Source organism: Oryx dammah, unplaced genomic scaffold (genome assembly GCF_014754425.2).
Source record: "Oryx dammah isolate SB20612 unplaced genomic scaffold, SCBI_Odam_1.1 HiC_scaffold_10, whole genome shotgun sequence".
NCBI classification, from domain to species: domain Eukaryota; kingdom Metazoa; phylum Chordata; class Mammalia; order Artiodactyla; family Bovidae; genus Oryx; species Oryx dammah.
The window spans coordinates 59,995,350-60,020,417 of NW_024070194.1; the positions used below are offsets into that span (position 1 = coordinate 59,995,350).

The window sequence follows — 25,068 nt, forward strand, 5'->3', positions numbered from 1 at the left end:
ACAGGAGAGGGGCTTCCCTGGTGGCTCGGTTAAAAAAAAACCTGCCTGCCAGTGCAGGAGACTTGGGTTCGATCTCTAATTTAGGAAGATCCAACGTGCTGCGGATCAACTAAGCCCATGCACCACAACTACTGAACCTGTTCTCTAGAGCCCAGAGGCCAAAACTACTGAGCCTACTCGCTGCAACTCCTGAAGCTCCAGAGCTTGTGCTCCGAAACAAAAGAAGCTACCACAGTGAAAAGCCCAAAGACTGCAGCTAGAGAGTGATCCCCACTCACCACAGCTAGAGAAAAGCCCAGACGGCAGTGAGGACCCAGCACAGCCAAAGACAAATAAATTAATTAAAAACAACACCGGAGAGAGGGCATGGCTACAAGTGGAGTAATGTAGGTTAAAAAGATAGAAAGAGAGAGAAAAGGAAAGAAAAGAGAAAAAAGAGGAAAGAAAGAAGGAAGGAAGAAGGAAGGAAGGAAATGAACAAAGATTAATAACTGTTATACTCCATGTGGTTAAACTAGATTGATAGGAACTTGTGTTTGGAAGGGGGCATAAATGAATTAAGTTGGTGATTCGATACAGTTCCTGATTGATCGAGGCGTGACTTGAAAGTAGGTTATTGAGGTGGAGGAGGGTAAGTCACCAGTGAGGCGGTATTCAAGGAATTGAATGACTAGCTCATGGGTCACTCAAGCTTGTGTCAAAATGACTCAGGATGGTTGCTTGAATTGGGATGGAGGAAGCCTGAAGCCAAGTGCTTTGTCCTTCATGAATGAGGGGCAGCAGATGATTGCTGTGGGGAGGGGGAGAGGGAGGTATAAACAGATGGTTGAATCTCCAAGGAGCAGGTGTTTTGCAAAAGGAAGAGAAAATAATGGTCTGGAACTGACTATAGGGGAGAGAGAAGATGGATACGTGGGTCTTCCATTTGAGAGGACAGATATCTCTAAGGGACATCTAGGACTTTGGTTATGGCAAGAAATTGAAAAGGGAAGATGATTAAAAAGAGTTTGCTAATTATAGATCAGAATTTTGAAGAGCACTTGGCCAAGTGTCAATGCATAGTAGATGCTCAACACATAATTAATAAATCAACCAATTAATCATGAACACAGTAGAGAAGCTATATCATCTCAAGCCTACAACCCAAACCAATTTGCATGTTACCACCAAATGGGCTATTTGATTCCAAGTGCTTCAGAGAGTGCTTTGCTCTCTTTATTTTAAAACTCCATTCAATATATAAATGTATCTATACATTCAATACTCAATGTATCAATTAGTATGTTGTACATCTTAAATTTATACAGTGTTATATGTCAAATATATTTCAATTAAAAGTCAAATAAAAACAACTCCATTCAGTCACCAGGAAGATCCTCAGTTCTTAGTTGGAGAAAATGTCCTTTTTTGAATTCTTTATTTTTCTTATAGGGGGTTGTAGCCAAAGAGTATAAATCTCCCCATCTTTATGTAGTTATCATATTAATAATTGGGCACAATCTGATTCTCATGTTTCTGCCAAACTAAAACTATTAAATGCTTTTAATAAGCACCTCATCTCATAGCCTCCATACCATCTAATTCTTCTTTGTAAATTCCTCTACTGACACATATAAATGCTCTTTTTAAACACATTTTAAAAGTAATATCTTAATCTTTAGACTTAGTGATATATTTTGTTTCTCCACATGTCACAGTTTATGGCATTTTTAAAGTCCTCTATGACGGCTACGAATGCTTATAAATTCACTGATTTATGCAGTGTATTTTCCTGAGGGGTAAAAATGACCCTCTGAGACGTTGGTGAATCTTGGCTTTGTGTCTTATGGTAGCATTTCATCAAACCAGTAATTATTTTTAAAAAAAGATCTAGGTTTATGTTTAGCCTTAAACAGAACTTTTGAAATTCCAAATGATTTTTTTGTTTTTACTCCATACTGCTTCAACCCTTTATTTCTTAAACCATGCGTTATTTCTAGTGAAGGCATTTATCATTTACAGTTCTTCCCCCCCCCCACCTTATTTATGGCTGTACTGGGTTTTCCCTGCCATGTGGGCTTTGGCCTAGTTGGGGTGCTTGGGCTTCCCATTGTGGCGGCTTCTGTTATGCAGAGCACAGGCTCTAGGTGCATGGGCTTCGGTAGTCGGCGGCACAGGGGCTCACTAGCTGCAGCTCTAGAAACTGGCTCCATAGTTGTGGCCCACTGGCTTAGTTGCTCCACAGCTTGTGGGCTTTTCCTGGATCAGAGATCAAACCTGTGTCTCCTGCATTGGAAGATGGTTTCTTTATCGCTGAGCCACCAGGGAAGCCCTACAATTCACTCTAATAAGTTTTAAATTTTAAAACTTTATTGAGGTATCAATGACATATAATATGCTGTAGATATTTAAAGTATATAATTAGATACCCAGGAAACTGTCACCACAATGAAGATAATCACCTCCAAAAGTTTCTGTATGTCTCTGATTTATTCTCTCCCCTGTTCCCTCAGTTTCCAGGAAATTTGACCTGCTTTTTGTCATTAAGGATTACTTTTGCATTTTCTAGCATTTTATATAAATAGAACCATACAGAATGTACTTTTCTTTGGCTTCTTTCTCTTAGCATCAATATGTCAAAATTCATCCATGTTGTTCGATATATTAGTAGTTCATTTCTTTATATGCTAGGTAGTACTTCACTGTATGGATTTATCCGCTGATCTGTTGACAGACATTTGGGTTGTTTCCAATTTAGGATTATGACAAATAAAGCTGCTATTAGCATTTATGTTCAAATCTTTGTATGAACACATTCTTCCATTGATCTTGTGGAAATACCTAGGAGAACTGTGGAGTCATACGGTAGACATATGTCTAACTTTTTAGGCAACTTTCAAACTGCTTTCAAAAGTGATTAAAACATTTCACTTTCCCACCAGTAGTATATGTGTTTCATTTCCTCCATATCTTTTCCAGCACCTAATATATTAATTCTTTTTAATTTTAGAAATTTGGAGGTACATAGTGTTCTTTCCTGGGGGTTTTATTTTGCATATCCATATTGACTAGTAATGTTGAGTATCTGATCATGTAGCTGTTTGTCTTCCACATATCTTCTTTGGAGAACCATCTGTTTATATTGTTTCCATTTTTATTAGGACATCTTTTCTTATTATTGCATTCTGAAAATTCTTTATATATGCTGGATGCAATTTGTTCAATTGATATGTAATTTGCAGATATTTTTCCCTACTCTGAATTGTCTTAGCAGAATTTTTTGAAGGGCAAAAGATCTTAATTTTTTTAAAAGATGTATTTGTTTGTTCATTTATTTGTTGGCAGTGAGACATGTAGAATCTTAGTTCCCTAACTAGGAGTCAAACCCATGCTGTCTGCAGTAGAAGCATGAAGTCTTAACCACTGGACCACCAGGGAATTTCCAAAAGCTCTTAGTTTTTATGAAGCCCAATTTATTAACTGTTTCTTTTATGAATTATGCTTTTGATATTATTTCTAAGAAATCTCTCCCTAACCTAAGGTAACGAAAATTTTCTTTTAGAAGTTTTTAGTTTTACATTTAGTTCTATGGTTTGTTTGAAGGTAATTTTCAAATACAGTTCTGTATTATAATTTTTACCAGCTTTGTTGATATATAATTCAACGCAAGTCTCCTGCATCGCAGGCAGATTCTTTACTGTCTGAGCCAGTAAGACACTGTTTATATCATAGCTCTTCTGTTATAACTTTCCACATAAGGACATGTTGCAAGGAATTGAATCAAAAGGGTCTGAACCATCAGGGAAGCCAAATCTTAATATAGCCACTTTTAATTAATGTTGGCATGTTATGTCTTTTTCCATCCCTTCACTTTTAACCTACTTGTGTCTTTGACTTTAAAGCGGATTTCTTGTAGGTAGTACTTAGGTGGGTCTTTTTTAAACCACACCTACCAATATTTGCCTTTTACTGTGGGTGGTTCAGTTCAGTTCAGTCGCTCAGTTGTGTTCAACTCTTTGCCACCCAATGGACTACTGCAGCACACCAGGCCTCCCTGTCCATCACCAACTCCTGGAGTTTACTCAAATTTATGTCCATTGAGTCAGTGATGCTATCCAACTGTCTCATCCTCTGTGGTCTCCTTCTCCTCCTGCCTTCAGTCTTTCCCAGCATCCAGGTCTTTTCCAATGACTCAGTTCTTTGCATCAGGTGGCCAAAGTATTGGCGTTTCAGCTTCAGCATCAATCCTTCCAATGAATATTCAGGACTGATTTCCTTTAAGATGGATTGGTTGGATCTTCTTGCAGTCCAAGGGATTCTCAAGAGTCTTCTACAACACCACAGTTCAAAAGCATCAATTCTTCCACACTCAAGCTTTCAGGTGGTTAGGTCATTACATTTATTGATATGATTTGGTCCATCTTGCTATTTGGTTTCTTTTTGTCCTATCTGTTCTTTGCTTTCCCTTTTCTGCCTTATTTGAAATTATCTGGGTATTTGTGTAGAATATCTGTGATTAACTGGTATTATTTCTTCCTTAAATGTTTGGATAAAATTCTATTTTATCTCCTTTGTTCGCTTGTTAGTTATATTGCATTATTTTAGATGTTGCTTTACAGTTCATATTATCCATTTTTAACTTAAAAGAGTCTACTCTTAAATGATATTATGTTACTTCATGTTTAGTATAAAGAACTTTACAGCTTTCTGTTTCCATTTCCCCCCTCAGACTTTTGTGCTTTTGTTATTATACATTTTATTTTGCACATGTTATATCAGTTCCACAGTACATTGTCGTTATTTTTGCTCTTGACAATTCATTTTCTTTTAAGGATACTTAAATAATATAAAAAAGAGTCTGTTTTATTTACCCACACAGTTTCCCTTTCTGGTGCTGTTTTCTCCTTGGTGTAGTTTCCCATCTAATATCATTTTTCCTTCTGCTTGGAAACTTCTTTTTATTATTTCTTATAGTATAGATCTGCTAGTTATTAAATCTTTCCTTCTTAAAAACTCCTTCTTTTGCCTTCAATTTTGAAAGATGTATTTGTTGTCTATAAAATTCAAGTTTGGTAATTTGAAGGGGTGGTCATTAAATGTTTTACTCAACTGCTTCTGACACGTTGTTTCCTATGAGAGTGTTATCATCCTTATTATTTGTTTTTCTCTGCATCACATGCCTTCTTCTCAGGCTGCTTTTAGTAATTGCTCTTTGTAAACAGCCTTGGGAAATTTGTTTATGATAAACCTTGCTGTAACTCTCAATATTTTTCTTGTGTTTGGGGTTCATTGAGTTTCTTTGCTTTGTGGTTTATTTGATCAGATTTGGGAAATTTGGGGCCATTTTTCCCTTAACTATTTTTTCCCTGCTGTAGACTCCAATTACAGATGTATTTCGCCACCTGAAGTTTTACCGTATCTCACTGATGTTCTGTTCATTATTTTTTTAGTCTTTCTGTGTTTCTTTTTGGATAATTTCAATTGCTAAAAAGTCAAGTTCACTAACCTGCAATGTCTAATATGCCATTAATACCATTCCAGTGAATTTTTCATCTCAGACATTGTAGTTTTCAATCTCTTGAAGTGTGGTTTGAATCTTTAAAATATCTTCCATGTCTCCACTTAACATATTCAATCATCTTCTAACTTCTGAATATATAGAGTACAGTTTCTTGCTCACTAATTCTATCTTTTGTGTCATATATGGGTCTTTTTCAGTTGATTGATTTTTCTCTTCATTATGAGTCATATTCTCATACTTCCTTGTATTCACAGTAATTTTTTGCTTAATTCCAAACATTGTGAATTTTATCTTGTTGTATGTGGGATATTTTTGTATCTCTATAAATATTCTTGATTTTTTTCTGGGACAAGGGTAAGTTGCTTGAAAACAGCTTAATCCTTTTGGGCTGTACTTTTAAGGTTTGCTAGGCAGGACCAGAGCAGTGTTTAGTCTACAGCTAATTTTGGCCCACAAGTTATGAGGATTCCCTCTCTGGATTGTGGGAACCAGAACTATTCCTGGTTCTGTGTGAGTTCTAGGAGTTTTCCCCTCTAATACTTTTAAGAATGGTTCTTTTCTTGGCATTTGATAGTTTTCTCCATGCATGTACTGATCAGTACTCAAGCTGAATACTCAAAGGGATCACTCTGTAGATCTCCAGGGTCTTCTCTCTGAAACTATTTCCTCTCCATTACTCTGCCCTGAGAATCTAGCTGCCTTGGACTCCCCACATTCCTAGCTTTGCCTCCTCATTTTAGAGCAATTATTCAGCTCCATCTGAGTTCTTGTTTCCTGAATGGGAGCCTGGAAACTCTCAACAGGCAGGAATGGAATAATTGTAAGACTCACTTCATGTGTTTTCCTGCCTCTCTGACCTCATCATTCTTTTTTATTGCTGTTGAAGTCCAGTATCTTGAAGACTATTATTTCATATATTTTGTCTGGTTCTGAGTTTTTTTTTGTTGTTGTTCTGAAAGTGTGGTATAATAAGAACAATATTTGGTCTTTTCCCCTGGTTCTTGGCACAGAGCATCTAAAATCTTTGGCATTTCCTGAGAGACAGGAGTGTCTTTTGTTATTTATAACGGGCCCCTTTCATCACATCTGAGTTTATGCTCCTGAGGTGACAATGGGTGGGGCCTATAGATGGCTTCGGAAGGGCGCTGATCACCAGAAAGACCAAATAATTGGTCTTTATTAAAGATCAACTTATAGTTGAGCTGCATAAGTCCACATATATGAGGATTTTTTTCAATAAGTATATTGCAAAAAATTTTGGTGATTTACAACCATTTGAAAAAAAAAACACCTCACAAATGAACCTTGTAGCCTAGAAATATACATAAAAATGTTAGGTGTGTCATGAATTCATAAAATATATGTAGACACTAGTTTATTCTTACACAGCACAAGGTGAGTGATATTTAATATAAAATTAATAATGTACTTAGTATGCTTACTGAGTTGTAGCCTTTATAATAAACCAGTAAATGTAAGTAAAGTGTTTCCCTGAGTTTTGTGAGCCATTCTAGCAAAGTATGGAGCCTGAGGAGGGGTCATCAGAGTCCATGGTTTATATCTTGTTCGTTGTTGTTCAGTCAGTCAGTCATATCCAACTCTTTGCTACCCAATGGACTGCAGCACGCCAGGCTTCCCTGTCCTTCACTATCTCCGGAGCTTGCTCAAACTCATGTCCACTGAGTTGGTGATGCCATCCAACCATCTTATCCTCTGTTGCCCCCTTCTCCTCCTGCCTTTAGTCTTTCCCAGCATCAGGGTCTTTTCTAATGAGTCAGCTCTTCACATCAGGTTTCTAAAGTACTGGAGCTTCAGCTTCAGCATGGTCCTGCCAATGAGTCTTCAGGGTTGATTTCCTTTAGGATTGACAGGTTTGATCTCCTTGCAGTTCAAGGGACTCTCAAGAGTCTTCTCCAACACCACAGTTCAAAAGCATCAGTTCTTTGGTGTTCATCTTTCTTTATGGTCCAACTCTCACATCTATACAAGACTACTGGAAAAAAACATAGCTTTGACCAGATGGACCTTTGTTGGCACAGTAATGTCTCTGCTTTGTAATACATTGTCTAGGTTTATCATAGCTTTTCTTCTCAGGAGCAAGTGTCTTTTAATTTCATGGCTGCAGTCACCATCTGCAGTGATTTTGGATCCCAAGAAAATAAAGTCTGTCACTGTTTCCAGTGTTTCCCCATCTGTTTGCCATGAAGTGACAGGACTGGAGCCATGATCTTAGTTTTCTGAATGTTGAGTTTTAAACCAGCTTTTTCATTCTCCTCTTTCACTGTCATCAAGAGGCTCTTTAGTTCCTCTTTGCTTTCTTCCATAAGCTTGTTGGTCAGAAGTATTTGTGATTGAATCTGGAGTGGGGGCGGTCTGTAGGACTAAGCCCTTAAATGTGTGGAGTCTGCTGCTAACTGCAAGTGGTTAGTCTCTGAATTGAATTTTGTAGGACCCAGTTGGTGTCAGGAAGAGCATCCAGAGATGGTAAATCTGTCCCTGTGAATTGGCAGGGACCAATTACTTGGCTGGAGAAGGCAATGGCACCCCACTCCAGTACTCTTGCCTGGAAAATCCCATGGATGGAGGAGCCTGGTGGGCTGCAGTCCATGGGGTCGCACAGAGTCGGACACGACTGAAGTGACTTAGCAGCAGCAGCAGCAGCAGCAGCAATTACTTGGCTGGAAGTAAAATATCCTTTTTTATAAGTGTAAATAAGTAAAATATTAAGTTAACAACCCCACTGAATGTTAAAAGAATGTGCCTGTATTATAGAAGCAGAAATAGAATTTTTGGACAGATATACACAATTTAAGTATAAGTTAGGTAAAGAAACAAATGAAAAGATAGTATGGTATTTGAGTAAACTTACTAAATCTGCCACCCTCCTAAGTAAAAAGAAAATAGAAACTTAGCATGCAAAGTAGAGATGAAAAATCTGTTCTTGAAGAATACATGTAATTAAAAAAAAATAGTAGCCAATTGGAAAATTTTTTAACAACATATGAAATTAGTTTTAATATCTTTTATTTAGCCCAGTATATCCAAAATATTATTATTTCAACATATAATCAATATAAAGATTACTAAGGAGCTATTTATATTTTATCCCTAGTAAGACTGAATCTGGCATGCATTTTACACTTAGAGCATATCTCAATTAAGATTAGTTGTAAAAAAAAAATGATTAGTCATATTTCAGTTTTCCAATGGTCACTTGTAGACAGTGGTCCCTTATGTTGGACAGTCAGGCTATAGATGTACTTAATGAGATTATGAAATTTTTTTAAAAATTGGAAAAATAAAAAATAAGGTGAAGCACAAAGATGACAAGGGAGTTTACTGTCAGTATCCTACCCACGTCCCTGGGGTCTTGCCCTCAATACAGCTCATCTTGATGAACCTGTGATTTGAGAGACTGCCTGGGACGCTCTGCCACAGGTCATTTTTCTGTCGAAGCAGTCTGCCCAGTCCACATTCAGGGGAAGTGAAAAGCTGTTGTTTAGTCACTAGGTCATGTCCAACTCTTTGCCACCCCATGGACTATAGCCCACCAGGTTCCTTCTGTCCATGAGATTTCCTAGGTAAGAATACTGCAGTGGATTGCTGTTTTCCTCTCCAGGGATCTTCCCAACCCAGGGATTGAAGCCTGCCTCCCCTGCAGTGGCAGGTGGGTTCTTCACCACGGAGCCCACCAGGGAAGCACAAGTGAGAAGTATCAGAATCTCATTGCTCCCAAGAACAGCCTAGAACCAGGGACAGACAAGAAATTGTTGGATAACTACCCCAGCTTCTTTTCCTCCTGGTTGGGATAATGCTGAGCCATGTTCTGCAGTATCTCAAAGGACTCCCTCTAGGAAGGTTTAACTCCAGCTGCTCACAGTAGTTACTTGCTTGCTAACATTATTGGATTCTTTCCCTTTCATGGCTTACTTCCCCACCCCTTTATTAGTGTTTCCTGAAATTACCTCTCAAATAAATTGTTTGCACTCATATTCCTGGGTCTGCTTCTGGGGAATGCAAACTATGACACATAGTTTAGGAACAAATTGGGAGCCAAAACAATGCCCCTAAAAGCCATTAAAAAAAAATTAGAAACAGCAGAGAATAAAACAGACACAACATAAAACCAATTACTAATATAGGGGAAAGGCTTGACAATCACAGCATCTGCAGATTTTTTTAAAAAACAAATTGAAAGCAACTTAAGTAGAAAGAAAGATATTTGAAAAGACAAAAGGCTAATTAGAGTAAAGGTAATTGAGGCCTTAGAATTGGAGAAACTAACACAAATGTAAGAGAAATTGTACTTAAATTGTACAGAAAATGCCAATAGAAGAGAATTTTCCTGATTAGAGGAAGGAATTAATCTAGTTAGAATATCTTGTTCCAGAAGAAAATGTTATAGGAACAGCTAAACAGATACATTCTAATGATTTTTCATTTCACTGATGAAGATAAAATTCTTTACATATCTAGACAGGTACTAATTATTTGCCAGGAGAAAAAATCAGGATAGCTTCAGACTTCTCCAAGAATTATTCATTGTCTGAAAAGCACTGAGAAAAGGAAGGTGAGATTCAAGAATGATTTTCTCAATCAAGGTGACTTTCAAATATGAAGGCAAGAAATAGGCAAGTACACAATCTGTCATAAATAAGCCAAGACCTACATGACCTTTTTGAAAAGACAAGAAAAATCAAAGCCAAATAACCAAAAAGTAAAGAGAGAAGCACAATAAAAAGACTGGTGATAAAACTCTGTAGAATTAAGAAAGCAATTATGGAAAATATGGTCACAGAATGTTAGTGTTATAAATCATAACAAGGTAAAAGAAACGGTAATACAACAATTGAAATCAGGAACGGAGGGGAAAGGAGGGACATGGGAAGAGATTTACTTGTGATCATTTCTTTGATATTCTTCTATAACTGAGACTTAACAGATACAGTGCGAAGTCACTAAATCAAGAAATAGAGTTAATGATACTAAATAAAGTTATAATGATCGCAAAAGATTAAGAAAACCCCCAAAGTAGATAATAAACCTTCAAAATTATCCAAATAAACACACACACATTTATAAAACCAAATACAGAAAAAATATTACATTTAGCAGTTGGTAGTACATAATAGAAAACCTGGAAAATAGAAATAGTAAATTGGGGTCCAGTGGTTAAGACTCCATCTTCCAATGCAGCGGGTGTGGGTTTGATCCCTCGTCAGAGAACTAAGATCTCACATACCTTGCAGTCAAAAAACCAAAATATAAAGCAGAAGCAATATTGTAACAAATTCAATAAAGACTTTAAAAAATGGTCCACATAGTAGGAAACTTGAAATAATAAATATTAAATATATTTCTTATAACAATACATATAAACTTATGAGAGTAAGTTCACCCATTACACAATGTCCTAAATAGATGAAACAAAAAACTCACAAAATCAAACCATGCATTTAGAAGAATGATATACAGTTCAATTGCCAGAAAAGAGCAGATTCTTTGAAGAAGACATAACAAAAAGGCAAATAAAAACCAGATAAACCACTTGCTAGTATAGTAGTAAAAATAAAACGAAAAGGAAAAAAAAGGACAAATACATCTCCAAAAAGTTAAAAATGAAAAAGAGGAAGTAACCATTGATATAGAGGAAATTAAAAATTCTGAAAAAAATCATTTGAAAATATAAGTGAAAAATACTGAATAACAGCCAATATCGGCAAACCTAAACAGACATATAGCAATTGAAAAATTTATACAAGAACTTCCTCTTTAAAATCTCCAGTCCATAAAACCATGAAAACATGGTTTCACTGGTAATTCTCCAATTTTTTTTAAAAGAAGTAAATTGAATAGAATTTACTGATTTCAAAAAAAGAAATCCTTCAAGTTACACTTTCAAAGAAAGTCTGACACTAGCATCAAAACCTGACAAGACAGAACCAAATTCATTTATCAATATTTAAGTAAAAATTTTAATAAAACAATGGCAATTGTAGTTCAGCAATACTTAAGAATATACACCATTACCAAATCAATTCCTCCCTGAGCTGCAAGGGTAGGTCGGTATTAAGAAAATGATGAATACATTATGTGTTATTAATAACCTAAAGGGGAAAATATTTATAGTGATTTAATATATGCAGATCCAACCAGTCCATTCGAAAGGCGATCAGCCCTGGGTGTTCTTTGGAAGGAACGATGCTAAAGCTGAAACTCCAGTACTTTGGCCACCTCATGCAAAGAGTTGACTCATTGGAAAAGACTCTGATGCTGGGAGGGATTGGGGCAGGAGGAAAAGGGGACAACAGAGGATGAGATGGCTGGATGGCATCACCAACTCGATGGACATGAGTTTGAGTGAACTCCTGAACTCCGGGAGATCGTAATGGACAGGGAGGCCTGGCATGCTGCGATTCATGGGGTCACAAAGAGTTGGACACGACTGAGCGACTGAACTGAATATATGCAGAAAAAAACATTTGACAAACTTTAACATCTAATGTAATTATGAAAATAGAGAATAAATTAAGACTAGATGATTTGGATTTGCAAATGTGAATTATTATATAGAATAGATAAATAATAAAGCTCTACTGTACAGTACAGGAAACTATATTCAATATCCTATCATAAACTACTATGGAAAAGAATATGTAAAAGAAAAAATATATGTATACCTGAATCACAACAGAAATGAACACAACATTGCAAATCAACTATACTTAAATAAAATACATTTAAAAAAATCGTTAACAACAGCAGAATACATGTTTTTCTCAAGTGGATGTGGAACATTCACCAGGATAAACCATATGTTATGGCTCAGACGGTAAAGCGTCTGACTACAATGCGGGAGACCCTGGTTCAGTCCCTAGGTTGGGAAGATCTCCTGGAGAAGGAAATGGCAACCCACTCCAGTATTCTTGCCTGGAAAATCCCGTGGATGGAGGAACCTACTAGACTACAGTCCATAGGGTCGCAAAGAGTCAGACACGATTGAGCGACTTCACTTAGGCCATAAAAGAAGTCTTCATAAATTTTAAAAGGTTGAAATCATACAAAGTGTCTTTTCTGATAATAATGAAATGAAACTAGAAATCAGTAACAAAAGGAAAACAGGAAAATTCACAAATATGTGGAAATTAAACAAGACTCTCTTGAGAAACCAATGGATGAAAGAAGACATCAGAAGGGAAGTTAGAAAATACTTTGAGCCAAAAGAAAACAAAGCTCCACATACCAAAATTTATGGGATGAATTGAAAGCAGTTCTAAGAGAGAAATGTATATCTGTAAATGCAGGCATTAAAATAGACTGTATCATGTCAAGGAAGTTTCCTTCTATTCATAGTTTATTGAGAGTATTTGTCATAAAGAGTGTTGGATTTTACCAAATGTTTTTTCTGCATCAGTTGAGTTTTTTTCCTTTCATTCTATTAATGTGGCATATTAATTACATTGGTTGATTTTTCATATGTTCAAACATCCTTGCATTCCAGGGATAAATCCCACCTGCTCATGGTGTTTAATCCTTTTAAAATGCAGCTGAATTCACTTTGCTAGAATTCTCTTGCGGGTTTTTGCAATATCTCATCAGGATATTGGTGTGCATTGCCCTTAAAATGTCTCTTACTCCATTCATCAGGGTAATGCTGGTCTAATGGGTGAGTTAGAAAGTCTTCTCTCCAGTTTTTTTTTTTTTTTCCCTTGGAAGCGTTGAAAAGGATAGGTATTAATTTTTTAAATGTTTGGTAGAATTTACCAGTGAAATCATTTGGTCCAAGGCATTTTTCTGTTGAGTGTATTTTGACTAGCAGTTCAATCTCCTTATTAGTTACAGATCTATTCAAATTTTCTGTTTATTTATGATTCAGTTTTGGTAGATGTGTGTTTCTAGGAATTTTTCCATTTCATCTAGGTTACCCAATGAGTTAGTGTATAGTTGTTTATAGTATTTTCTTATAATTCTTTTTATTGCTATGTAATTGGTAGTCATGTTCCCACTTTCACTTATATTTTTAGTAATTTGAGTCTTCTCTCTTCTTTCCTTAGACTAGCAAAAGTTTTCAAGTTTGTTGATCTTTTCAAAGAATCAATTTTGGTTTCATTGATTTTTGCTATTATTTTTCTATGCTGTATTTTATTTATCTCTGTCCTAATCTTTATTATTTCTTTTTATCTGCTAGTTTTGAGTTTAGCTTGCCCTTCCTTTTCTAGTTCCTTAAGGTATAAAGTTAGGTTACAGATTTGAAATCTTTCTTCTTTTTTTTAATATATGCTTTACAGCTATAAATTTCTCTCAGCATTGCTTTCACTGAATCCCATAAGCTTTTGTATATAAAGTTTTGTTTTCATTTAGTTCAAAGTATTTTCTAATTTCTTTTGTGATTTCTTCTTTGACTCATTGGTTGCTCAAGAGTATATTGTTTAATTTCCACATATTTTTGAATTTTCTGATTTTTCTTTTGTTATTGATTTCCAGTTTCACTTCATTATTATCAGAAAAGATATTTTGTATGCTTTCAATCTTTTTGAAAACTAAGACATTTTATGCCCTAATATATGATCTGTCCTGGAGTGTTCCGTGTCCACTTGAGGAAATGTGTATTCTGCTGCTTTAGGGTAGAGTGTTCTGTGTGTTTTATATGTGTGGAGTGTTCTGTATAGCTAAGTTATCTATCTGTCCATCCAGTCTCTCCATCTACCCATCCACCCCCACCCCCATCTTTCTATCTATCTTAGTATGGGACATTTATACATGTTAAGTAGCCTGGAAAATTGCACCCCTAGATGTTTTCATGGCTGGTTTCTCCTTATCACTCAGATCTATGCTCAGATATAACCTCAGAGAAATTTTCTCTGACCACAGTGTCTAAATTTGCACCCCACCTCACCACATCCCCAGTCACTCTCTACCTTATTTCCTTGTTTGTTTTCTTCACAGCATTTATCACAATCTGAAATTACATGATTGTTTTGATTCTTTACTTGATTGTTTTTTGTCTCTCTCAGTAGAATATAAGCTCAATAAAAGAAGAAACTATTTTGTTCACAGCAAGAGCTTAATAAATATTTGATGAATATGTACTTGTTAATGTTTGTTAAATGTCACCTCTTCAAACTAGCACACTATTTTTACTTAAATAAATTTGTTTATATCATTGTTCATGCTGGGAGCTTTGAGACAGTTCTCATATCCTGTGTAGTTTTTCTGTACTTCTTCCTCTGCTGAAGTTACTATTTTAAAATTTCATCAAAATTGTTTGCTCTTGGTTGTGTTGGGAGTAGAAAGTTGGTGATCTAGATCAGTTTTCACTCTATCCTTTACAACTTTATATGTTCCAATCAGATCCTTACTAACTTCTTCCTACATTTTTATTTTAGATTTTAGAATAGCTTCTATTCTTTTCTGTATGTGTACACTAGCTATGTTTTAGTATAATATGTATTTCCTAGGATGGTTACTCATTAAACTAAGTAAAATTATTTAAGGAGATCTTAGAATTTCAGTATTTTTTGTTATTCATTTAAATTATATATATGTAATTAAGTTACATGCAATTAATTTTTACTACTGGCAGTTTGACTAATTAAAATAGATACCCTCTCATCAAAATTATGTGTTTTATGCCATATTTTAATGGCCTATAAAGACAAAATTATTTGCTGTTTTTACTTTTGTATCTTACTTGTCTTTCAGTTTAGTTCAGTTCAGTCACTCAATCATGTCTGACTCTTTGCGACCCCATGAATCACAGCTCCCCAGGCCTCCCTGTCCATCACCATCTCCCGGAGTTCACTCAGACTCACATCCATCGAGTCTGTGATGCCATCCAGCCATCTCATCCTCGGTCGTCCCCTTCTCCTCCTGCCCCCAATCCCTCCCAGCATCAGAGTCTTTTCCAATGAGTCAACTTTTCGCATGAGGTGGTCAAAGTACTGGAGCTTCAGCTTTAGCATCATTCCTTCCAAAGAAATCCCAGGGCTGATCTCCTTCAGAATGGACTGGTTGGATCTCCTTGCAGTTCAAGGGACTCTCAAGAGTCTTCTCCAACACCACAATTCAAACGCATCAGTTCTTTGGCGCTCAGCCTTCTTCACAGTCCAACTCTCACATCCATACATGACCACAGGAAAAACCATAGCCTTGACTAGACGGACCTTAGTCGGCAAAGCAATGTCTCTGCTTTTGAATATGCTATCTAGGTTGGTCATAACTTTCCTTCCAAGGAGCAAGCGTCTTTTAATTTCATGGCTGCAATCACCATCTGCAGTGATTTTGGAGCCCCCCAAAATAAAGTCTGACACTGTTTCCACTGTTTCCGCATCTATTTCTCATGAAGTGATGGGACCAGATGCCATGATCTTCGTTTTCTGAATGTTGAGCTTTAAGCCAACTTTTTCACTTTCCTCTTTCACTTTCAGCAAGAGGCTTTTTAGCTCCTCTTCACTTTCTGCCATAAGGGTGGTGTCATCTGCATATCTGAGGTTATTGATATTTCTCCTGGCAATCTTGATTCCAGCTTGTGTTTCTTCCAGTCCAGCGTTTCTCATGATGTACTCTGCATAGAAGTTAAATAAGCAGGGTGACAATATACAACCTTGACGTACTCCTTTTCCTATTTGGAACCAGTTGAAACAATAAAATGAAATTGTTTAATATAATCTGGGGTCAAACCACTATCTTGTTCTTATTTTCTTCTTAGGCACACTGCTTTTGTTGGTAATGGAAAACTAGTGACTGTAAGGGCCAGATATGACCCCTAGGTTCTGGAGAGAATAGAAAGAAAAGTCTTCACTTAAAGGTCAGATTGTGCTTCACACAGATTTCTTGCATCTTTAGATCCTATCTGTCTTGAAGCTCAGCTTCTTATTCTAGGAAGCCTTCTCTTCTGTCTGGATTCCTTAAAGAGTTGTTATTCATGTCACATTCTAGTAGCACATTGTGGTACATTCTGGTTTTGTAATTGTTTCATGTTGAAGCACTGCTTCCCTCTTACCCTGAATAATGTAGGCTCCTTGAAGGTAGGACGGTGCTTTAATAAAAATAAACAGGCAACTATTTCAGTAGCACCTTCGTTGTTGTTCAGTTGGTCAGCCATGTTGGCCATGCTGATTCTTTGCAACAGAGGAGCCTGGTGGGCTCCAGTCCACGGGGTTTCCCAGGCAAGAATGCTGGAGTGGGTTGCCATTTCTTCTCTAGGGGAGCTTTCCCACCCAGGGATTGAGGCTGAGGCTCCTGCGGCATCTCCTGCATTGCAGGCAGATTCTTTATCGCTGAGCCACTGGGGAAGCCCCATTAGTACCATAACCCTTGATTATATGTCCCATAGGATTAGACTTTAAAATGATGTGTTAATGATCTAGTTTGTGAGAGGGAGTCTAGTCATTTAGATATAATTTTAATGTTCTGAGCTTTAGGTTAGTAAATAGAAAAGGACCGTTCTTTATGAGACAACATCATTTCTTCGTTTCTTCCCCCTCCTCACCCATTGTCACTCACCCCCTGTCATAATACTTGCAGCTATTTTTATAGAGAAGCTAAAATGTGCTAAACACTCCACATGTTACTTAAAGCCAACAAAAACCCTACAAAATACATAGTACAATTGTTACTATTAATACTGTTATAAATATTATCAAGGTCTCAGTGCACAGAATTATATTAAAATAATCTTTAGCTTGTTCATGATCTGTATTTGTTTATTCATTTATTTAATTATTGATTTTCAATAAAGTCATAAACACCTTTGATCCCACCACCCGAAACAAAATCTAGGACTATAACCTACATCTAATACTTGCTCATCTACCTTCTCCCCTGCTTCTTCCCATTGTGTTGTTCATTTGCTAAGTTGTATCTGACTCTTGTGACTCCATGAACTATGTCCTTCACTTAGGTCATAGAAATGTAAGTACTGGTCCCCACATTTTATGGGTAAGGAATCTGAGACTGCTGAAGGTTAAGAGGTTTGTTTTTTTCTTTAAGAACACTTAGCTAGTCAATGGACTATCTAGGTGTGTCTAATTCTGACATCTCCCCCTAACCTGCTCATGTGGACTCCCAATTGTTTGTCTGCAAGATAGCTGAGAAGTGGTGCTCAATGAAATAAAGTAGATACTGGCACTTAAATATTGGAATAAAGAATAATGACTTAGGAGTTTACTGGTTTGGGCTTTTCAATCCAAACCAGTATCCTGGTGCTATAGGATGATGGCTCCTGCTAAAAAGAGCAGTGAGAAGAAGGGCCAGCCCACCATCAACAAGGTGGTGACCAGTGAATATGCTATCAGGGTTCACAGCGCGTCCATGAAGTAGCTTTCAAGAAGCCTGTCCCTTGGGCACTCAAAGAAGTACAGAAATTTGCTATGAAGGAGATGGGAACCCCAGATGTGCGCATCTATACCAGGCTCAACAAAGACATCTGGGTCAAAGATATAAGGGACATCCCATACCAGATCTGTGTGCAGTTGTCCAGAAAATGTATTAAAGATGAAGGCTAACCAAACAAGCTCTACATGTTGGTTACTCACATGCCTTTTGCCACTTTCAGAAATCTACAGACAGTTAGTATGGTTGAGATCTAATTGCTGATTGTCCAATTAAGTTATTGAACTGCCAAGAAAAAAGAGTGTACTGGTTTGGGGGACTTCCCTGGTGGTCCAGAGGTTAAGAATCTGCCTTGCAGTGCAGGGGATATGGATTCAATCCCTGGTGAGCCTGTGTGCTCTGGAGCCTGTGCATCACAACTAGAGAGCCCTAGTGCCACAACTAAGACCCAATAGCCAAATAAGTAAATATTTTAAAAGAGAGAGAGTGTACAGGTTCATCTCCAGCTTTGAGCTTTGGTTTTAACCCAGCCCTCTGTAGGTTATTTCATCTCTCAGCTGTCCTATGACTGAGCATGTTCCAGTTGGTTCGGGTTTCAAAAACCAAACCAAAAGAAGATATAATTAAGGGCAACACTATGTAAGTTGCTTAAGCTTGAAAGAGAATTTTTTTTTTTTCTAAATGACCACCTTGTTGCAAATGGCAGTTTTTAAAATGGTTAATTTCAGCAAAAAGGCTTTATTGGTATACTGTAAGAAGAACTCTCTTTTGGTCTTCAATTGATGCGGGCAGATGTGCAGTCTGATGTTCTCTAGAAGAGTACACATAGATTTATACTCGGTTGTTTTATTCTGCTAGTATATTGCACTACAGGTGAGAACACACATGCACACACACACACATTCCTCCTGTAATTGTATACAATATAGAAATGCAAAGTTAAAGACAGAGGCTAATTAGTGCGACTTTAAGAAACCTTACAGCACAATGTGTGTCCAGATACCCAGAATATCAATACAACTGAAAGTACATCTGTTGGATATAACAGGGGTTTGTCTTCAGAGAATTATTTCCTTTTGGGCTTTAATGGAGAAGAATGTCAAGTATGATACTGGGAAACTGACATTCCTTAACAACAGACTTAAACAGGATAGAAAGAGTGAGTAACTGGGCATCAAGTGTGATGAATGAGGAAGCTGTTATTATAACAAAGGGAAGAAAAGGTCTCTGTTCATAATGCCAAGTGTGTGCAGCACAAAGATCAGGATATTAGGTAAGATTTATGTAAATAATTTATTGAACTATATTTCCAGCTTTATAAGAGAAATAATGTTACCAAAATAAAGCATGTCAGCAACTTGTCTGAGGTGCTTTACCTAATTCCCAATTGTATTAGGTGGGGTTTTTGTTTGTTTGTTTGTTTGCACTAACTTAATTATTCAGTACTTAGAAAAAATGTAAACTGTTCAATATGTTCTACATGTGTTGTTGTTCACCATACCCAGCCTAGGGATTAACCACATGATATATTTAGTATCTATTTGGCTGATACAATGTTTTCAAAATTTGCCTTGATACATGCTGCTGCTGCTACTGTTGCTAAATCACTTCAGTACTGTCCGACTCTGTGTGACCCCATAGACGGCAGCCCACCAGGCTCCCCCGTCCCTGGGATTCTCCAGGCAAGAACACTGGAGTGGGTTGCTATTTCCTTCTCCAGTGCATGAAAGTGAAAAGTGAAAGTGAATTCGCTCAGTCGTGTCCTACTCTTAGCGACCCCATGGACTGCAGCCCACCAGGCTCTTCCATCCATGGGATTTTCCAGGTGAGAGTACTGGAGTGGGGGGCCACTGCTTTCTCCGTGATACATGTTACTGTTTCCTTTTTATCAGTGATAGGAATCCATCTTTTCCCCTTGGATTCCAGTTAGCTAAATTGACTGCCTATGAGGTCAAAATGCCAAGTATTTTCTAACTTCTTTCTTATAGTAGTTTTTGCCCCCAAATAAAAGAATGCATGAAAATTTCCTCTGCTTTGTTCCAGTGTGAGTCTCAGTTTGTTTCCAGTGGGAAGAGTCTCTTTGAGCAGAATATTTCCGATAGAGCACTGAGCAGATTATCAGTTGACTCAGCACCTCCTGTACCACCAAGCGCAAGACCAGAAGAAACAAGATTTATTTCTGCCCTCAGACTTAAACAGAGCTCAGGGGCTATTCTGTGCCTTTTTTCAAGCACCATTTCCCCTCTGAACTACACAACACATCCTCAGCTCTTCCCAGGCTGGTACTTGTACTGTTCTAGATGCTTACAAGAGAAGTTACTTCATTTCTTACAATGGAGATCTTAGGGACTAATTCTCTCTTTGAACCTGCATTCAGAAAGACTTGGATTTGGATAGGAGAGGGGAGGTAAATAGTAAATAAATACATACACAAGTAATGTTATAATTGTGAAAAGAACTGTGAGAGACTGTGACAGGTAGACCCTTAGCCAACCTTGTGAGGTAGGGTAGCTTTTCATTAAAGCAATTTCCCTAGTTAAACTGTTCTAATTTTAGATTTTAATGGCAATTTTCTAATTATACAAGTAGTATTTTTAAAGTGTTTTTTTTTTAATTAAAAAACTGAAAAAGAAAATATAAAGAAGAAAAAAAGATCACCTTAATCCAATTCAGAGAGGAAAAAAACCCCCCAGTGTGTTTTCTACATATCTATATGACATTGGGAGAAGGCAATGGCACCCCACTCCAGTGCTCTTGCCTGGAGAATCCCAGGGATGGGGGAGCCTGGTGGGCTGCCGTCTCTGGGGTCGCAGAGTCGGACACGACTGAAGCGACTTAGCAGCAGATGACATTGAACTTGTCTGTAGTCAGTTTTGTCACTGCCTTTTTTCGTGGTTTCCTTTTTTGCTTTTATTTTTCAATAGCTTTTCCCTTCTGCTACCTCTCAGATCATTGTTAAGAATATTTAGGTCTTTCCCAGATTCTTTTGTGATTTCATTTTCTCTTGCTTTAAACTATAATTCAGGCAGTTTAATTTTTCTCTGAATAGCCAGTTGTTCCAACCCTATTTGTTGATCTTTTTTCTCACTAACTTGAGATGCTTTCTTTATAATATTCATGTATATTTGTGCATCTGTTCCTGAATACTTCTTTTTTCCGCTAACAATTCTTCTGGTATCACCTGTTTTTACTAGAATAGCTTTAGACTACATTTTGAGAACCGATCACTCATGTGCAGCCCACGCTGCACACAGTTAATGTGTTATGCTTCACATTCTTGAAAAAGGAGTGTCTACATAAATTATTTGGAATTACTCTGCATGGGAGATCTTTTTCTCCCTATTTATTTCCTTGTGTAGTTGTCTATATCAGTGAGACTTATGTGTGTTTATTTGATATTTTGGGTTATAATCCAATATTAATTTATTTATTTTATTGCTCAAATTATTCCAGCCTTGACCCTTGGGAGATCTTTCAGTTGGCTCCTGTGTCTTTTTGACACACCCCTATCAATTTGGTTTCTGTAGTTTGGAGTGTGTGTGTGTGTGTGTGTAGCACTTTGTTATTTTCTGGCACTGTTAAAATGCTCCAGGCTCATCTTGCATGTCCCCTAACTCAGCCCTAGAATGGGCCATTGGTCCACGTATTTCTAACTCTTCAGTTGGAGAATAATACTGGGAACAGAGATTGATCTGGGCACCCACTGTCATTCTTTGACTTTTGATCTTTCTGTAGCCTTAGGTTTAGATATATATTCTGTAAATGTCATATACCTAATTTTTTTTTAAATTTAGTTTTATGATCTTGGTCTTTGAATTACAGAGTCTAGACTATTTATATTTCCTGTGTTTGTTCATTTTATGGCTCATTTTGTAGTACTACTAATTTGTCTTATTTCTGTTTTTTGTTTGTTTTTAATGGTTTTATTCTTTTTTCCTCCTTTACTGTCTTCTTTTGTATTGATTAATTTTGCTCATGTTTCTTCTGTCTCATTCTATTTTTCTCTTTGCTTGTTTGAAAATTATATACTCTGTATATACTTTTAGTGGTTACCTCAGGTGTTTTACTTGCATTTAACTCAGCAAAATCTGATGTTAATCAACATCTTTACATCATTCCCAAACGATACAAGCACCTTTAAGATACTTCAAATATGATTACTACCTCTCATATCATAATCTGTTGTTAACTCATATTTAAATTCTAGCATATTTTCCTCCCAACAAAGTAAGCATTATATTTGGTGTACACATTCAATGTTTGCTTAGTTTTGTCCATATAATTTTCTTTCTACAAACCTTAGAACCAATTTGTTGATATCTGCAAAATAATTTGCTGGAAATTTTATTAGGACTGCACTGAATCTGTATATCTGATTAGGAAGAACTGATATTTTGACAATATTAAGTTGCACAGAGTCAGACACAACTGAAGTGACTTAGTAGCAGTAGCAGCAGCAAATCTTCCTATTCATGAAAATTGAATTTATCTCCATTTATCTAGAACTTATTTAATTTCTTACATGAGAGTTTTGTTAGTGTTCCTTATATGGGCTTAAAGCATATTTTGTTAGATTTATACTTCAGTATTTCATTTTGGTGTCATGAATGTAAATAATATTATGTTTTAAATGTCAAGTTTCAGTTGTTCCTTTCTAGGATATAGAAAACAATTGACATATATATATTAACTTTATATCCTGCAACCTTACTATAATTGCTAACTAGTTCCCCTCTCACCCACCCCCACCCCCCACTTTGGCGTCTTTCAAAATTCTGTCTTTGCCTTGGACATTTCTGCAGTTTGAATACATGCCATGGTGTAGATTTTTGGTATGTGTCTTACTTGGTGTTATCAGAGCTGCTCAGATCTGTGGTTTGGTGTCTATCATCAGTTTTGGAAACTCTTAGTCATTATTGCTTCAGATATTTCTTCTGTTCTGTTCTCTCTTTCTTCTTCTTATTCTCATTATGCATAGGTTACACCTTTTGTAATTGTTCCACACTTCTTGGATATTCTGCCCTGTTTTTTTTTTTGGTTGTTTTATTTACATATTGTATTCAGTTTGGGAAGTTTCTACTAACATTTCTTCAAGATCACTGATTCTTTCCTCAGTTGCGTCTAGTCTGTTGACAAGTCCATCATAAGCATTCTTCATTTCTTCATGGTGTTTTGTATTTCTAAGCATTTCCTTTTGACTTGTTCTTTGAGTTTCCACCTCTCTGCTTACATTAAAGCATCTGTTCCTGTGTCACGTCCACTTTTTGTTTATTACAGTTCTTAGCATATTAATCATAGTTTTAAATTCCCAGCCTTGTCATTCCAACATCTCTGCTATATCTGAATTTCATTCTGATGCATGCTTTGCCTCTCTCTCTCTCTCTCTCTCTCTTTTTTTTTTTGAAAGCCAAACAGGATGTAGTGGATAAAAGGAACTGAGGTAAATAGGCCTTTGGTGTGAGGTTTTATGGGTTAGGCTGTGTTTACTATTTGCTAGGTGTCAAAAAAATTGCCCCCTGGTGTTCTTGTTTTTATCTCTGCTGCATTCCTTCAGTTTCCCTGGAGACTTCTTAAATGAGATCTAAGACGCACAGTTCTTTCCATTGTATCCCCCTGTTATTTTACAGTAGAGCTATTGATGATGGGGGAAAGGTATTACAGAAGAGGAAGCATTCTATAATCCTATGATCACATCTCAGTCTTTTTAAAAATTTTTTGAGAAGAAATATTATCTTTATTTGAAAATTAAATGTTACATGTTATAACCCCTAAATATAAAAATTTCAACATAAAATGATTGAAAGATTTGATAATTAACAATATCTAAAATAAAATTAGAAAAATATACTTAGGAATAAATACAACAGAAAGTAATGGGATCTATGTGAAGAAAACTGTACTTTTTTATTGAAAGATATAAAACTTTATGAAATAAAATAATATCTAAGTTAATGTAAAGACAGTTATAGTCTGGAGGTAACTCAAAGTCATAAAGATATCACTTTTTTCAAAATTAATTATGAATGTAATAATATTCCAGTCATACATTGAGTGATATATAATGTTTTTGTAACTAATAAATTCAAATTTGTATAAAAGAAAAAAATGACTGAAAATTACCATGAAAAAATTACAAAAAAGAATTATCAAAAAAATTGAAAAAGAATAATGAGTTCCTTTCTTTCTCTAATATTAAAACATATTTAAGGGAATGTTAAAATTATATGCTTTGCGGGTTTCAGCCTTTTAATGAGCCTGTGACCCTGACCTGTGATCTTTACAAGCACATCTCAGTTGTTTTGTGTACTTTCTTTTGTGGACATAGGAAGGCTAGAATTCAATGTCATTTGTTATTTCTCTTCACCCACATTAGTTAGACACTAAAACCCCCATTAGTTAAGCTCTGGTAAAATACTTTCTGTTGAGGGCTGGCCTTGTTAGAAGAAGAACACAATTATCTGGGCTTACTTCAAAATGGCTGCTTTTTGTCAGAAATAGGAGGAGATTTTTCTCCAGTCTTCCCTGAGAGAATCCAGTAAGACTTTTGGAGGTAGACTCACAAAAGAGCTGTGTGCCCCTAATACTGAATCTCTTGGAATTTTTTAAAGATATTTATTTATTTGTATTATTTTTGGCTGTGTCGGCTTTTAGCTGCAGCACTCAGGATCATCAGTGTGACTCACAAGCTTCTTTCTGGTTGTGGCAAGTGGGCTTAGATGCCCCTTGGCATGTGGAACCTTAGTGCTCTGACCAGGGATCAAACCCATGTCCCCTGCATTGGAAAAGAGATTCTTAACTACTGGACCACCAGGGAAGTGCCCCCCACCCCCACCCCTCGAATTTTTAACTCTTGAACCTCTCCACACTGAGTCTCCAGTAATTCATCAATTACTGATAAGGTTTTCCTCTCCTGATACTAGCTCTTCTGGAAGCTTCTGCTCCTGTGAGTTGTATTCTCTACATCTGTCTGTCTCTCCAGTTTTGAGGAGCAGCAGTTGTCCTGTGACCTTATTTCTCTCATTAGAAGAATTGTTGCTTTTCCATTTGTTCAGCTTTTTTCTTGTGAAGACAGGGGTGATGATTTTCAAGCTCCGTGCACACTGGACTGCAAACTGGAAGTTCTTTGCATTCCTTTTTCTGTGTGTTTTTTGATTTTTCACAGTGCCTTATTCATATTTTAAAGAGTTTGAGATGACCTACAAAACTGATTGTGTGCATGTTATTTAAATGGAAAT

At 36.6% G+C, this 25,068-nt stretch overlaps 1 pseudogene; it reads left to right on the forward strand.

The window, feature by feature from the left end:
* The first annotated feature begins 17,716 nt into the window (after nucleotides 1-17,716).
* LOC120869322 lies at nucleotides 17,717-18,125 on the forward strand (annotated as a pseudogene).
* The last annotated feature ends 6,943 nt before the right edge of the window (nucleotides 18,126-25,068 follow it).